Source organism: Rhinopithecus roxellana, chromosome 13, assembly GCF_007565055.1.
Source record: "Rhinopithecus roxellana isolate Shanxi Qingling chromosome 13, ASM756505v1, whole genome shotgun sequence".
Taxonomy (NCBI): domain Eukaryota; kingdom Metazoa; phylum Chordata; class Mammalia; order Primates; family Cercopithecidae; genus Rhinopithecus; species Rhinopithecus roxellana.
The window spans coordinates 21,884,687-21,900,029 of NC_044561.1; the positions used below are offsets into that span (position 1 = coordinate 21,884,687).

At 40.6% G+C, this 15,343-nt stretch overlaps 1 protein-coding gene across 1 annotated transcript in view; it reads left to right on the plus strand.

Annotated features, from left to right (window-relative positions):
• Positions 1–15,343, plus strand: part of LOC115892834 (tetratricopeptide repeat protein 28-like) — a 43,082-nt gene that overhangs the window by 1,031 nt on the left and 26,708 nt on the right. The gene's annotated exons all lie outside the window — the stretch shown is intronic.

Here is a 15,343-nt window from a genome sequence, read left to right on the forward strand (position 1 = left end):
GAAAGTCTAAATTGTTAGGGAGAGTGCAACATAAGAGTTCTTGAGACATTTTCAGGAGCTTCTTGAGATTAATATCTGTCAGATTTATTTTACAGTATGTGATTTTTCTCAGCTCCCAGCTTAACTTTTGTGATTGTTTTTAATGCCGTGTTTTCAGTATGTGCTAGGCAAAAGCAGGGTATATGTTGCTTAGTATGCACTATCCACTAGGCCAGGTTCAGTGGCTCACTCCTGTAATCCCAGCACTTTGGGAGGCGGATTGCTTGAGCCCAGGGGCTTGAGGCTGTAGTGAGCCAAGGAGTTAGAGACCAGTGTGGTAAACATAGCGAGACTCGTCTCCACAAAAAATGCAAAAATTAGCTGGGTGTGGTAGCGTGCACTTGCAGTCCCAGCTACTCTGGAGGCTGAGGTGGGAGGATCGTTTGAGCTCAGAAAGTCCAGGTTGCAGTGAGCCAGGGTTGTGCCACTGCATTCCAGCCTGGATAACACAGCGAAACCCAGTTTCTTAAATGAGTAAATACATACATAAATGATTATGTATACTCCAGCTAGGTTAAAATTAATTCTGTATCAAAATTCTAAATTAAAATATGCATGTTTCTTTCTCTTCATCATTTGGGAACACTAGGCTTTTAGGATTTCATTCCATTGAGGCAGGTAAATATCTACATTTTTGACAAAGCAAATATGAATTACTGTTAATTCAAGAAAGTTGGCAGTTTGCTTAAACCTGAGTATTTGTAGTCTTTGTGATTTTTTTTAATTTTTAATTTTAATTTTTTTCTTTTTTTTGAGACGGAGTCTCACCCTGTCGTCCAGGCTGGAGTGCAGTAGCACAATCTCGGGTCACTGCAACCTCCACCTCCTGAATTCAAGCGATTCCCTGCCTCGGCCTCTGGTGTAGATGGCGTAACAAGGGTGTGCCCCCATGCCCAGCTAATTTATGTATTTTTAGCAGAGAGGAGGTTTCACTGTGTTGCCCAGGCTGGTCCCAAACTCCTTGACCTCAAGTGATCTGCCCACCTCGGCCTCCCGAAGTGCTGGGATTACAGGCGTGAGCCATCACACCTGGCCTTATTTTTATTTTTATTTTTTTTGAGACAGAGTCTCACTCTGTTGCCCAGGTTGGAGTGCTGTGGCATGATCTCCACTCACTGCAACCTCCACCTCCCAAATTCCAGCGATTCTCATGCCTAAGCCTCCTGAGTAGCTGGGATTACTAGACCTGGCTAATTTTTTAAATATTTTTTTAGTAGAGACGTGGTTTCCCTATGTTGGCCAGGCTGCTCTGGAACTCCTGGCCTCTAGTGATCCACCTGCCTCGTCCTCCCAAAGTGCTGGAATTACAGGCGTAAGCCACTGCTCCCAGCCAATCCTTGTGATATTTTGAAATTGAGGTTTATATTTTATTTAGAGTCAAAGCTAAAATAGAATTGTTTGAAAATTAATATTTCAGTAACTATTGTTTATATTAAGTTGAATTTTATTTTATTGGTTTCATTTCAGTAGGGTTTTAACTATTTAAAAAAATATATATGTATATATATATGTTTTTTTTTCCTGAGACAGTCTTGCTCTGTTGCTCAGGCTGGAGTGCAATGGCATGATCTTGGCCTCACTGCAGCCTCCACCTCCCTGAATCAAGCAATTCTCTTGCCTCAGCCTCCCAAGTAGCTGGGATTACAGGTGCCCACCACCCCACCCGGCTAATTTTTGTATTTTTAGTAGAGATAGGGTTTCACCATGTTGGCTGGTCTGGTTTTGAACTCCTGATCTCAAATGATCCATCCTCCTCAGCCTCCCGAAGTGCTAGGATTACAGGCTTGAGCCACTGCACCTGACCTAAAAAATATTTTTAAAGATGGGTCTTGCTATGTTGCTCCAGCTAGTCTTGAACTCCCAGTCTTGACCTCAAGTGATCCTTCTGCCTCAGCCTTTGGAGTAGCTGGAAGCACAACTGTGAGCCACCACACCTAGCTTTTTAAAAATTTTCTAATAAAATTAATAGAGTTTCTTGTTTCACTGGACAAAATATGCCTATATAGGAAGGCAAGACTTTTGGTCTTGAGATTGCACCGAAGAAGAAAAATGGAAAAATTAGGCACTTTAGTCTCTGTGTGTTATTTTTGTAGCTTATACAGATACGTCGTTTTAAAGTGTCTTTAAAAAGCTTTATTGAGATAAAGATAAATGAGATAAATTCATCTACCATGAAATCAACCCCTTGAGTGCAGAATTTTGTGGTTTATGATATGTTCACAGAATCGCACAAACAAGACAGGTATCTAGATACTTTCAGACCATTTTCATCAGTCCACAAGAAATCCCATACCCATTAGCAGTTATGGCTTATTCCCTTTTTTCCTAGTTCCTAGCAATAACTAGCCTACTTTCTGTCTCTGAGTTTAGCTCTTCTAGAGGTTTTCACAGAATGAAATCTTACTGCATATGGTCTTTCGTGATTGACTTATTTCACTTGGCACAGTGTTTTCAAGGTTTATCCATGCTGTAGCATATATCAGCACTTCATTATTTTTTAATGCTGAGTAATCTTTTGAATGGATATACCATATGTTATCAGTTCCTCTGTTGATAGGCACGCGTTTTTTTTTTTTTTTTTTTCCAATTTCTGGCTATTATGAATAATGCTGCTCTGAACATTTGTGTACAAATTTTAGTGTGGATGCATATTTTCATTTCCCTTGAGTATATCCCTAAAGAATAGACTATCCGGGTCATATGATAATTGTTTAAGACTACAGGCACGTGCCACCACACCTGGCTAATATTTAAAAATTTTTTGTAGATAAGGGGTCTCGCTATGTTGCCCAGGCTGGTCTTGAACTCCTGGCCTCAAGAGATCTTCTCACCTCAGCCTCCCAGGAAGTGTTGGGATTATAGATGTGAGCCACTGCACCTATAAAAGAGGCATGAGTCTCTTTTTACATTTTTTTTTTTTTTTTTTTGAGACAGGATTTCACTCTGTCGCCCAGGCTGGAGTGCAGTGGTGGGATCACAGCTCACTGCAGCCTGGACCTCTCTGGGCTCAACTGATCCTCCCACCTCAGCCTCCTGAACAGGTAGGACTACAGCCACAGCTAATTTTTGTATTTTTTGTAGAGATGGGGTTTTGCCGTGTTGCCCAGGCTGGTCTGGAACTCCTGGGCTCAAGTGGTCTGCCAGCCTCTGCCTCCCAAAGTGCTGGGATTGCAGGCATGAGCCACCACACCCGGTCTGCTGTTTTGATAATGTTGTTTTGATGCCAAAAAAGTTTTTAATTTTGAAAAAGTCTAGCTTATCTGTTTTTTCTTTGTTGCTTATGATTTTGGTTTCATGTCTAAGAAGCCATTGCCAAATCTAAGGTCATGACGATTTATCCCTATGATTTACCCCTATGTTTTCTTCTAAGAGTTGTATGCTTTTAGCCCTTATATTTAGGTTGTTGATCCATTTCAATTTAATTTTTGTGTGTGGTGTGAGGTGTGTGTGGTCCAAATTCATTATTTTGTATATGGATACAAAAAGTTCTTCCAGCATTATATATTGAAAAGAGTGTCCTTTCCTTTATTGATGGTCTTCACGTCTTTTTTGAGAATCAGTTGAATATATATAAGGTTTCATTTCTGGACTATAGCTTCTGTTCTCTTGACCAGTATTTCTTTCTGTCTTTATGCCAGTACTACACTGTTTCATTACTGTAGCTTGGTAATAGGTTTTGACTTTAAGTGTAAATCCTTTAACTTTATTCTTTTACAAGACTAGCTATTCTGGATCCCTTGTATTTCCAAATGGATTTTAGGATCAGCTTATCAATTTCTGTAAAAAAGACAGCTGGGATTTTTTACAGTGATCATGTTTTACCTATTTTTTTTTTTTTTTTTGAGACAGAGTCTCACCATTACCTAGGCTGGAGTGCGGTGGTGTGATCTTGGCTCACTGTAACCTCTGCCTCCTGGGTTCAAGTGATCTTCCTGCCTCAGCCTCCTAAGTAGTTGGGATTACAGATGTGCACCACCATGCTCAGCTAATTTTGTATTTTTAGTAGAGACATGGTTTCACCATGTTGGCCAGACTGGTCTCGAACTCATGACCTCAAGTGATCCACCTGCCTCGGCCTCCCAAAATGCTGGGAATACAGGCATGAGCCACTGCACCAGCCAGCATGTCATAACTCTTACGCACCTTATGGTTCTCATATGTATAATTGCACAGTAATATCCATTCCGAAGAATTGTTAAATAAGAGAGGATGTAGGTACATACTTAGAACAATGCCTTGCCTGTGGTAGGGATTTGATATTTGTTGTTTATCTTCTTCTGCTAATTAATTCCAGTTAAAAGTGAGCCACAAAAAGCAGAAAAACCCAATCAAAAACCAAGAAAAACAAAAACTCCAAAACCACAGACCAAGAAAAAAAAACCTCACAAAGAAAAAACCACAAACAGAAACCCCAAGCCTCTTCCTGTCCCCGTCACCTTTCTACAACCCAAGAAATCCCTGTGAGTGTTTGAGGAACCACAAAAGAAGACAAGTCTCTCATACTGCATAGTTGTATTGGAAATGCATGTGAAATCAAAGTTGCTATATAGAATATTTGACAATGAATTTTAAATATTAAAAATAATAAAAGTATAATTGAAAGCGCTTTATTTTTACTATACGATTCTTGTTTTGTGTGCTGTTTTTTCACTGCTTTTTTTTTTCCTGAAAGCAGAAATAATATTTTTTCATTAAATTTCATGGTTACAATCTTTCTTCCTTTGAATTATTGCTATTTTTAAAACCCGCCGTTAGAGGGAAGCCTGATGTTTGAATTTAAACTTGGTAGAACTTTTATTTTGGTGTCTCTTCAGCAGCTGGGTGGATAGTTATTTTCTAAGAAGAGAAACTAGAGACGTAGTATGATACAAATATGATGTTTGGAATATCTCATATTTCTTATATATTCACACTGTATTATCTACAGTCTTCCAAAAAGCAAGCACTAACCAGTTTTCTATAGGCAAGTTTTGGCAAAATGCTAATTTGATTTTCATTTTATGATGATTGGCATTAGAGGACAATAATCTTAGTAATTTTCATCTTTACCAAAGTGAAACTCTTTATGCAATTCTGTGAGTGCAAAGAATGTTGATAGCAAATTTGTCCTAACATTTTCTGAATTAAGTCCATAGTATATTGAAACAATATCATGGCAATTTTTGACTTCCACTATGGCATGGAAATGCCAAGTACATACCAGGGAAGGGGGGAAACCACATGCAATAATAATGCATTCTCCTATTTAACATTCACAGTTAACTTTTTTTATTTTTTATTTTTATTTTATTTTATTTATTTATTTTTTGAGACGGAGTCTTGCTCTGTAGCCCAGGCTGGAGTGCAGTGGCGCGATCTTGGCTCACTGCAAGCTCTGCCTCCTGGGTTCAGGCCATTCTCATGCCTCAGCTTCCCGAATAGCTTGGACTACAGGCGTCCGCCACCTCGCCCGGCTAATTTTTGTATTTTTATTAGAGATGGGGTTTCACTGTGTTAGCCAGGATGGTCTCGATCTCCTGACCTCGTGATCCGCCTGCCTCGGCCTCCCAAAGTGCTGGGATTTCCGGAGTGAGCCACCGCGCCTGGCCCAACTTTAACTCCCGCAAAACCACAACACAAAGTCAGGTTTGTTGTGCTTAGAGCACTTGCTATTTCTTAGCAATACTACTCTTTATCCACAAAATAAAACCACATCCTCATTACAGTCAACTATTTATCAAGTGGGATCTCAAAAAGAATCACATGCCAGATTACTATATGTTAGTTTTACACCATTAATCTTGTAAAATAAGGTATGTTCTTCACGTCCTTGGCTAGGGGCAGTATAGCTATGATGAAAAAGGGTTTTTTCTGTAGTGGTCACAGTGAGGCCAATTACAGCCATACTACAACACCTACTTGCCCTCTTTTTCTGTTCTACTCTCCGGTTACTATTACCTCTTCAGTTCTCCAAATACTACTTTTGGTGTTTAGCAAAATAACTAATTCCTGGTATTTAGTCAAAGAGTAGAAGGACATTATTGTTGCTTTCTCTTTCTCAACAGCAAGAAAATATTACTGATTTTTAGTAATAAATATTTTAGGCCGGGCATGGTGGGTCATGCCTGTAATACCAGCACTTTAGGAGGCTGAGGCGAGTGGATCATGAGGTTGGGAGTTTGAGACCAGCCTGACCAACATGGTGAAACCCTGTCTGTACTAAAAATACAAAAAATTGGCAGGGTGTGGTGGCTCACGCCTATAATCTCAGCACTTTGGGAGGCTGAGGTGGGTGGATCATGAGGTCAGGAGTTCAAGACCAGCCTGGCCAGTATGATGAAACCCTCTCTCTACTAAAAATACAAAAATTAGCCAGGCGTGGTGGTGGGCACCTACAATCCCAGCTACTCCAGAGGTTGAGGCAGAGAACTGCTTGAACCCGGGAGGCGGAGATTGCAGTGAGCCGAGATGGCGTCACTGCACTCCAGCCTGGGCGACAGAGTGAGACTCTGTCTCAAAAAAACCAAAACCAAACCAAAAACCCCAGAAAGCCCATAGTCCAATCTCCTTGGGAGGCTGAGGAAGGAGAATCACTTGAACCTAGGAGACGGATGTTGCAGTGAGCTGAGATCACACCACACTGGACTCCAGCCTGCGTGACAGAGCGAGACTCCATCTCCAAAAAAAAAAAAAAAGTATTTTAGTTTTAGTTTTAAAGGGTTTATTTCTATTTAAATTTTCTGATAAAAGTCTTATTTTGGCCAGGTGCAGTGGCTCGTACCTGTAATCCCAGCACTTTGGGAGGCCAAGGTGGGCAGATCACTTGAGGTCTGGAGTTCGAGACCAGCCTGGGCAACATGGTGAAACCCTGTCTCTACTAAAAATACAAAAATTAGCCGGGCATGGTGGTGAGTTCCTGTAATCGCAGTTACTTTGGTGGCTGAGGCAGGAGAATCGCTTGAACCTGGGAGGTGAAGGTTGCAATGAGCTGAGACTGGGCCACTGCACTTCAGCCTGGGCCATAGAGCAAGACTCTGTCTCAAAAAGTGAAAACAAAATCCACATAATGGAAGAAAATATTTGCAAATATATGTTTGTAAAAGGACTTGTTATTCAGAATATATAAATAATTTACTATGCAATGATAAGAAGACAACCCAATTTAAAAATAAACAGGCTGGTTGCAGTGGCTCATGCCTATAATCCTAGCACTTTGGGAGGCCAAGATGGGAGGATCACTTGAGCCCAGGAGTTTGAGATCAGCCTGGGCAACATAGTAACACCCCTTCTCTACAAAAAATAGAAAAAAATGTTAGCCCATGATCACTTGAGGGGAAGTTGCAGCTTTAGTGAGCAGTGATTGCACTGCTGCACTCAAGCCTGGGTGACAGAGTGAAACCAAAGAAGTAGACATTTCCTAAAGATATGCAAATGGCCAATGACATGAAAAAGTATGCAGCATCGTTAGTCATCAGTCATGCAATCAAAACCACAATGAGATCCACTTTACGTCGACTGGGGTGGCTAAAGTTAGAAAGATAGGCAATAACAAGTGCTGGTGAGGATGTGGAGAAATTGGAGCTCTCATACATTGCTGGAATGTAAAGTCATGCAGCTGTCTTAGAAAATGCTTTGGCAGCTCCTCAAAATGTTAAACATAGACTTGCCATATAGCCCAGTAATTCTACTCCCAGGTATATATATATGTGTGTGTGTGTGTGTGTATATACACACACACCCTAAAGACATCAAAACAATTGTTTACACAAAAACTTGTACATGAATGTTCATTGCTTTATTATTTATAAAAGCCAAAAAGTGAAAACAGCCACAAGTACAACTAACTGTTGACTGGATAAACAAAATGTATTCTTTCCAGTGGAATATTATTTTGCCGTAAAAGGAAGAACTACTGATGCATAATACAACATGGATGAACCTTGAAAACATTCTAAGTGGAAGAAACCAGTCACAAAAGATCATATATTGTAATGATTCTATTTATGTGAAATAGTTAAGCATAGACAAATGCATAGAGAGAGAAAGATTAGTGTTTGTCAGGAATGTTGGGTGGGGAGGAGTAGGGAATGACTGCTGATGGGTATAGGGTGATGAGACTATTTTAAAACTAGACTGTGGTAATGGTTGTAAAACTCTGAATAAACCACTAAAAGCTACTGAACTGGATTCTTTAAGTGGGTAAGTTTTATGATATGTGAAATGTATTTCAATAGAGGTGTAGAAAAATGTCAGAAAATAAAAGTCTAATCCTTAGAAAACATCATTAAAGATATTAAAGTCTTTATTTGCCTCCCCCCTCTCATTTTTATTTTTAGTATTACAGGGTAAAATGAGTAGGATTACTTGATCTGACCATCTATGGCCATTTTATGGAATGACAAACTAAGTTCAATACTGATAGAGTTGTAGTCTGTGTATACATATAATAGAGTATGTACTGAGTATAAAAAAATTCAAGGGCCGGGCGCGGTGGCTCAAGCCTGTAATCCCAGCACTTTGGGAGGCCGAGGCGGGTGGATCACGAGGTCAGGAGATCGAGACCATCCTGGCTAACACAGTGAAACCCCGTCTCTACTAAAAAATACAAAAAACTAGCCGGGCGAGGTGGCGGGCGCCTGTAGTCCCAGCTACTCGGGAGGCTGAGGCAGGAGAATGGCGGGAACCCGGGAGGCGGAGCTTGCAGTGAGCTGAGATCCGGCCACTGCACTCCAGCCTGGGCGACAGAGCGAGACTCCGCCTCAAAAAAAAAAAAAAAAAAAAAAAAAAAAAAAAAAAAAATTCAAGCACATGGAAAAACGTATTTAATCCAGTAATAAACCTTTGTGTTTTCTCATCAGCTCAGTTTAATAATTATTAACATTTTTGCCAGTAATTGGGTATATTTTGGGAAATAGTAGAATAAAGATTTGTAGACTTTTTTACATCTCCTAAAAAAATAAAATTCACGAAGCATGTATGTGGAAAACACCTTAAAATAAAGATAGATAAGAACGTTTTTGTGAATTAAAAAAAGTCATGTGAACATGTTAAGGTATCTGAACTTAACATTTAAATTGGATTATAAGTAACTTAACATTTTTAATGCAAGCATGTTAACCTTCTTGTGCTTATGAGATTATTTTGCCAAATTGTAGGACAGGGGAAGCTGTTGACTCTACAAAGATCTTCCCTTTGACCAGTTCTCTACTAGGAGCTTAGTTTCCTGATTTTTTTGTTAGTACAATTTGATATTGAGGAACATATATTTAATACGGCTGGGTACTTAGGTATAATAATTGGGTAAATTGTACCTTTTATTTTGGTCCTAACTGGTCACACTTCTGGGAATATTCTTCCTCTATCAAGAATTTCCATGTTACCAATATAATTTTGGGATTCAGTCATCTTTATTAGACATGTGGCCCCATGTGAAGTTTCTTATCACTAGAAAAAGTGTATTGCAGCAGGCTGCAGTTTCCTGATACTGCACAGTTGCTTCTGTTCTGTGTGTAATGTTTTTGTTTTGAGTTGTCTTGGATCCATGTCACTTTTGGCTTATATAGCAACAGGATTTTTGAATATTGCTCCATTGTCAGATGCTTTTGTTGAATCTGTTGCATCCTAATATTCACAAAGATTTATGAAAACCATTTATAATAATTGTTCAAGAAATTGGCCACAAATTCCAGATATATTTTATGAAAAATAAAATTTTCATTAGACATATTTGGAAGAACCATATATAGAGTATTGGTGTGAAAGCACTCTTCCTTCCGTAAGTATAGGTGTTTGAGATTATTATACCTAGACTAGCATTTATATTGTGCATACTCTGTGTCAGTACTGTTTAAATACTTTACATATATTCACTAATTTAATTCTCATAACTTTATTAAGTAGGCAGTATTGTCCCCATCTTACATGTGAGACAAGTGCGGTACAGAGAGGTTAAGTAACTTTATCAAGACCATCCAGCTAGGAAACTGAGTTGCCCTGGATTCTAATTTAGCATCCTGGCTCTGGAGTCTGTGTTCTTAACCATTTGCATTAGACTGTCTTTGATTTGTATGATCACTAAGCAAATAGTGATCAATTATAACTACCTTTTGCTTCTAAACACTAGACTTCTTGCCGAAAAATAACATAATTTCCCTGTGGATATTGTCAAAACCTAGTTTTTATTGTGAGATTTAAGGTTATGTTGGCACACCATTCTGGAATTTGTCTCTGTAATACTGATGAAGCAAAGGGATGAGTATTTGACACTAAGTTTATATCAAATTTTATTACCTATTAGTTTAATGAAAAGATGAAATTAATTACAGTGTAAGCAGTGTAATTTCTTTCTTCTTCTTTTTTTTTTGAGACGGAGTCTCGCTCTGTCCCCCAGGCTGGAGTGCAGTGCGGTGGCGCGATCTCGGCTCACTGCAAGTTCAGCCTCTCGGGTTCACGCCATTCTCCTGCCTCAGCCTCCCGAGTCGCTGGGACTACAGGCGCCCGCCACCACTCCTGGCTAATTTTTTTTTTTTTGTATTTTTATTAGAGACGGGATTTCACCATGTTAGCCTGGATGGTCTCGATCTCCTGACATCGTGATCCACCTGTCTCAGCCTCCCAAAGTGCTGGGATTACAGGCGTGAGCCACCGTCCCCGGCCTGTAATTTCTTTATGTATTGAAAGTTACAAAACTGAGCCAGGCATGGTTGTTCATTTCTGTATTTCAGCTATTTGGGAGGCTGAAGTAGGAGGATTGCTTGAGGTCAGGAGTTCAAGACCAGCCTGGGTGACATGGCATGAGACCCAGTCTCTAAAATATATTTTTTAGGCCAGCTGCGGTGGCTCATGCCTGTAATCCCAGTAATTTCGGAGGCTGAGGCAGGTGGATCATTTGAGGTCAGGAGTTCAAGACCAGCTTGGCCAACATGGTGAGACTCCATCTCTACTAAAAATACAAAAATTAGCTGGGTGTGGTGATGCATTTGTAATCTCAGCTACTTGGGAAGCTGAAGTAGGAGAATCGCTTGAACCCAGGAGGCAGAGGTTGCAGTGAGCTGAGATTGTGCTACTGTACTCCAGCCTGGGTGACAGTGAGACTCTGTCTCAAACTAAACAAAAAACAAAACAAAACAAAACTATCAATCAAATTAGCCGGGTATGGTGGCATGTACCTCTAGTCCCAGCTACTCAGGAGGCTGAGGCAGGAAGACCTCTTGAACCCAGTAGTTCCAAGCTACAGTGAACTATATTGGCACCACTGCACTGTAGCCTGGGCCACAGAATGAAACCCAGTCTCTAAAAATAAATGAATAAATGAATGTTACAGAACTGTTATTAAACTAATACTTAATGCAGTACCTGATATAAATGTTTCTTGGATGATGGAAATTATATAACAAAGAAAGGATTACGTGAAATGAGGCTATATAACAACAATAGCTTTTTTTTTTTTTTTGAGATGGAGTTTTGCACTTGTTGCCCAGGCTGGAGTACAACGGCACCATCTCGACTCACCGCAACCTCCACCACCTGGGTTCAAGGGATTCTTTTGCCTCAGCTTCCCAAGTAGCTGGGATTACAGGCATGTGCCACCACACCCGGCTAATTTTGTATTTTTAGTAGAGACAGGGTTTCTCCATGTTGGTCAGGCTGGTCTCAAACTCCCTACCTTAGGTGATCCGTTCACCTTGGCCTCCCAAAGTGCTGGGATTACATATGTAAGCCACCGTGGCCAGCCTTAAAAACAATAGTTTTTAAGATAGCAAACAAATGATTCTAATTTCTTATGAAACTTTGAAATAAAGGGAATTATATATTTAAAAAAATTTTTTCCCTTTCTCAGATCATGAGGTCAGGAATATGAGACCAGCCTGGCCAATATGGTGAAACCCATCTCTACTAAAAATACAAAAATTGGCCGGCCGTGGTGGCTCATGCCTGTAATTCTAGTACTTTGGGAAGCCGAGGTGGGTGGATCACCTGAGGTCAGGAGTTCAAGACCAGCCTGGCCAACATGGTGAAACCCCATCTCTACTAAAAATACAAAAATTAGCCGGGTGGTGGCACATGCCGGTAGTCACAGCTACTCGGGAGGTTTTGAGACTATCTCTTGAAACCGGGAGGTGGAGGTTGCATTGAGCCTAATGGTGCCCCTGTACTCCAGTCTGAGTGAGAGAGCGAGACTCCGTCTCAAAAAACCAAACCAAAACAAAACAAAAACAAAAAATTAGCCAGGTGTGCTGATGTGCGCCTGTAGTCTCAGCTATTTGGGAGGCTGAGGCAGAAGAATCACTTGAACCTAGGAGGCGGAGGTTGCAGTGAGCCGAGATCGTGCCACTGCGCTCCAGCCTGAGCAACAGAGTGAGACTCCGTCTCAAAAAAAAAAAAAAAAGAAAAAATTTTCTTTTCTTACTTTGCTGATGAAAGAAATGATAAAGAAAATCACTACTTGTATCTTCCTTGGTTATTGATGAGGAAGAATCAATTCTTGTAGTACAAATAAAAGTTAACTAGAAAGTTTGTTAGTACTATAAGTTGTATTTTGATTCAAAATTTTAGTTTTAGACCAGGTTTGTGAAATAAAGGCATAATTGTAGTTTCCTGAAAATAGTTTTTTGCTGTTAAAAAAAAAATGCATTTCAGGCTGGGTGTGGTGGCTCACACATGTAATCCTAGCACTTTGGGAGGCCAAGATGAGAGGATTGCCTGAGCCCAGCAGTTCAAGGTCAGCCTGGGCAACAGGATGAAACCCCATCTCCAAAATACAAAAATTAGTTGGGCATGGTGATGCGTGCTTGTAGTCCCAGCTACTTGGGAGGCTGAGGTGGGAGGATCAGTTCAGCCCAGGAGGTAGAGGTTGTAATGAGCCATAGTCATACCACTGCACTCCAGCCTGGGTGACAGAGAGAGACCTTGTCTCAAAAAAAAAAAAAAAAAAAAAAAAAATTCAGACTTTATTTTTAAATTAAAATAAAAAAAAATTTAGAGATAGCATCTGGCCTTGTCACCCAGACTGGAGTTCATTGGTGTTATTATAGCTCACTGCAGCCTCGGACTCCTAGGCTCAAGGGATTCTCTTGCCTCAGCCTCCTAAGTAGTTGGGATTGCAGGCATGAGCCACCACACCAGGCATATTCTTTATCTGAGTAGGAATTTCTGGTGAAGCCAGAAATGTAGTTATTAATAAATACTAATTTTGACCTGTCATCCTGGCACTTTGGGAGGCTGAGGCAGGTGGATCACTTGAGTTCAGGAGTTTGAGACCAGCCTGGCCAACTGGTAAAACCCCATCTCCACTGGAAATACAAAAATTAGCTGGACTGCCGGGCGCGGTGGCTCAAGCCTGTAATCCCAGCACTTTGGGAGGCCGAGACGGGCGGATCACGAGGTCAGGAGATCGAGACCATCCTGGCTAACACGGTGAAACCCCGTCTCTACTAAAAAATACAAAAAACTAGCTGGGCGAAGTGGTGGGCGCCTGTAGTCCCAGCTACTCGGGAGGCTGAGGCAGGAGAATAGCATAAACCCGGGAGGTGGAGCTTGCAGTGAGCTGAGATCCGGTCACTGTACTCCAGCCTGGGCGACAGAGCGAGACTCCGTCTCAAAAAAAAAAAAAAAAAAAAAAAAAAATTAGCTGGACATGGTGGCATGAACCTGTAGTCTCAGCTACTTGGGAGGCAGAGGCATGAGAATCACTTGAACCTGGGAGGCGAAGGTTGCAGTAAGCCGAGATCGTGCCACTGCACTTCAGCCTGGGCGACACAGTAAGACTCTGTGTCAAAAAAAAAAAAAAAAAAAATTAATTTTGAACCCGTTTCTTACCCTTGTAAGAGTTGAAACAGTTGAATGTTTAGAGACATTTTTATACTGTGATGGAGTTATTTTTTGTTTGTTCTTGTTTTTAGCAAGAAACATTTATTTCTCACAGTTCTGGAGGCTAGGAAGTTCAACGTCAAGGTGCCAGTCATTTTGGTTCTTGTGAGGGCCCACTTCCTGCTTTGCAGATGGACACCTTCTTACTATTTTCTTACATGACAGGGAGATCATCTCTTTTTTTCCTCAAAAATTTTTTTTTTCTTTTTTTTGAGACAGAATCTCACTCTGTCACCCAGGCTAGAGTGCAATGGCATGATCTTGGCTCACTGCAACCTCTACCTCCAAGGCTCAAGGAATTCTCCTGCCTCAGCTCCGAGTAGCTGGGATTATAGATATGTGCCACCATGTCCAGCTCATTTTTGTATTTTTAGTAGAGATGGGGTTTTACCATGTTGACCAGGCTGATCTGGAACTCCTGACCTCAGGTGATCCACCCGCCTCGGTCTCCCAAAGTGCTGAGATTACAGGCATGAGCCACTGCACCGGGCACTCAATTTTTGAATTGTAAAATGTATGTCAAATTACCATCTTAATCATTTTTATGTGTACAGTTAAGTGGAATTAAATACATTCATGATGTTGTGCAACTATCACCATTATCCATCTCTATAACCCTTTTCATCTTGTAAAAGTGAAACTCTATCTGCTAAACAATAAACTCCCTACTCTCCTCTCTCCAACCTCTGGCAGCCACCATTCTATTTTCCATCTTGATGATTTTGACTACTCTGCCATGTTTCAAATCATGTCTGTGAACCCAAAGCAATTTAGAGAAAAATTTTTAATGAAGATTTTTTATTCCTTGCAAGATGGGTTGTAAACATGCTAGCAACTATAATGAAATATGATTACTCTTGTGCTTTAGAGTACATATTTCTAGTTGAAGCTGGAAGAGTTAGAATTATTTCATGTATTTACTGGTCAGAACTTTTTCTTTTTTTTTTTTTTTTTTTTTTTTTTGAGACGGAGTCTTGCTCTGTCGCCCGGGCTGGAGTGCAGTGGCCGGATCTCAGCTCACTGCAAGCTCCGCCTCCCGGGTTCACGCCATTCTCCTGCCTCAGCCTCCCGAGTAGCTGGGACTACAGGCGCCCGCCAGGTCGCCCGGCTAGTTTTTTGTATTTTTAGTAGAGACGGGGTTTCACCATGTTAGCCAGGATGGTCTTGATCTCCTGACCTCGTGATCCACCCGTCTCGGCCTCCCAAAGTGCTGGGATTACAGGCTTGAGCCACCGCGCCCGGCCAAGGTCAGAACTTTTTCAAATGTGCTTCGTTTTCCACAATTGTCATTACATTTTGATTAATTTTAGAGGGAGTTGTGAAAGACAACTCAATTTGGCTGAAAAAAAGTTTTGAAAAATTTTCTTGTGTAATATTTTATTACTTTTTGTAGATACTAACTTCAGATGCATCAGTATTTTAACATTGGCCTTTTGTAATTCTGAATCCTTAATCA